At 31.7% G+C, this 2,297-nt stretch overlaps 1 non-coding gene across 1 annotated transcript; it reads left to right on the forward strand.

Annotated features, from left to right (window-relative positions):
• Positions 1–246: 246 nt before the first annotated feature.
• Positions 247–319, forward strand: Trnas-gga. The gene has a single exon. It is a non-coding gene; the product is annotated as a tRNA-Ser (tRNA).
• The last annotated feature ends 1,978 nt before the right edge of the window (positions 320–2,297 follow it).

Genomic DNA, 2,297 nt, shown 5'->3' on the forward strand with positions numbered 1-2,297 from the left:
CATACTAAGTATTAAGTACGTAAACAGTAGTTGTCTGCAGAGTTTATTATGAGAGGTAATATGTGCAATGTATACACTAAACAGCGTATATAATTTGGATTGGTATACACAGTATATATATACACTTAAAGAGTAATACAGAGTAATATTTACATTGTTCTGAAGTTGGACTGAATATATATATATATATATGTGTAAAAGATGTGCATTGATTAGGTTGCCTTACAAGTGTCAGCTGTAGGGAATTTCCTTTTAGCTCAGTGGTAGAGCATTGGGCTGGAGAGCCAAAGGTCGTGGGTTCGAGCCCCAGCAACGGCACTAACTTTATCACTATTCCTCGTCCTACAACATATATATATATATATATCTACTAAAGGGTCTGTGGTTGATTTTTCTATAAACTTTACAGTTGGCATACATGTATGAGTAAGACAGAAAATTGGTGCAGAATGCATACCTTCTTATAACTTTCAGATTCTATTTTTTCTCAAAAGTTTCAGCTTGAAATATATGTATTTATATATTGTATTGTTCTAAAGTTGTAATTTATACATACCAGGTAACAGTTTTTTTTATCTTACTTAATGATGCCACACAATGAGTCAGACACTTATACAAGACTGATATTTTAGAAATTATAAAACAAAAATCATGATTATACTAAATGTAAATTAAAACAAGTTCTGTTCTGTTGAATTGATCGGGTATAACCTTCAATTGGCTTTGAGAAAAGTTAGATGTGAAGAAGCATTTTATAACTCATTATGTCTCAAGACCCATGGATTTATATCTCATTTACCTCGCCAGACCATGTACAGGACTTAATCCTTAAAAAGATACAAATAGTATACAGAATATAAACAAACAGTGATGTAAAACAAGTAGTTTACAGTGTATAAACCATTAGTTCTTGTAACTGCTATTAGCATGTTTTATTGCTAGGTGTATTTTAGTACAGCGAAGTAAACTTGCCTACTGTAGATGTGTGTTAAAGTACAATGTACTAGCATGTGTGATACCTGTCTGTGATACTAAATACAAGTATAATACATGTCTGTGATAGTAAATACAAGTGAAGTATCTGTCTGTGATACTAAATACAAGTATATTACCTGTCTGTGATAATAAATACAAGTGTAATATCTGTATGTGATACTAAATACAAGTGTAATACCTGTCTGTGATACTAAATACAGATGTGATACCTGTCTGTGATACTAAATACAAGTGTAATACCTGTCTGTGATACTAAATTCAGATGTGATACCTGTCTGCGATAATGAATACAGGTGTAATATCTGTCTGTGATACTAAATACAAGTATATTACCTGTCTGTGATAATAAATACAAGTGTAATATCTGTCTGTGACACTAAATACAAGTACATTACCTGTCTGTGGTACTAAATACAAGTGTAATATCTGCCTGTGATACTAAATACAAGTGTAACTCCTGTCTGTGATAGTAAATTCAGATGTGATACCTGTCTGTGATAATAAATACAAGTGTAATATCTGTCTGTGACACTAAATACAAGTACATTACCTGTCTGTGGTACTAAATACAAGTGTAATATCTGCCTGTGATACTAAATACAAGTGTAACACCTGTCTGTGATAGTAAATTCAGATGTGATACCTGTCTGTGATAATAAATACAAGTATTATATCTGTCTGTGATACTAAATACAAATATATAACCTGTCTGTGATAATAAATACAAGTGTATTACCTATCTGTGATAATAAATACAACTGTAATATCTGTCTGTGATACTAAATACAAGTGTTATACCCGTCTGTGATAGTAAATTCAGATGTGATACCTGTCAAGAGTCAAAAAGCTTTATTTAACGTCGCATATACATATGTAACATAATAACATAAGCTGTAACGCTATTCTTGCGATAAAGCATATATTAAATTTAACAATTATCATGTTTTGTCGCAAGAATAGCACTACAGTGCTAATGTTATAATGGTACATGTCTGTAATAGTAAATACAGGTGAAATATCTGTTTGTGATACTAAATGTAAGTGTATTACAGATAATTACAAGTAAAGTGTTCTACCACGGATCTATTCTAATTCCGTGGTTCTACTTTCGTTTTCAAATAAATGCAACAAAATAAGAGAATATTCTCAATTACCAAATGCTTTCACTTCAATATACATAATCATTAAGACTTTCACCTGTTTGACTCATTTTCCTCATTTAAAGCGTAATAGATGAACTGTAGCAGGTAATCGGACCAAGTAACCACCCTTTAAGGCTTCATGTCGAGTCCGATAAACGG

Source organism: Mizuhopecten yessoensis, unplaced genomic scaffold (genome assembly GCF_002113885.1).
Source record: "Mizuhopecten yessoensis strain PY_sf001 unplaced genomic scaffold, ASM211388v2 scaffold715079, whole genome shotgun sequence".
Taxonomy (NCBI): Eukaryota; Metazoa; Mollusca; class Bivalvia; order Pectinida; family Pectinidae; genus Mizuhopecten; species Mizuhopecten yessoensis.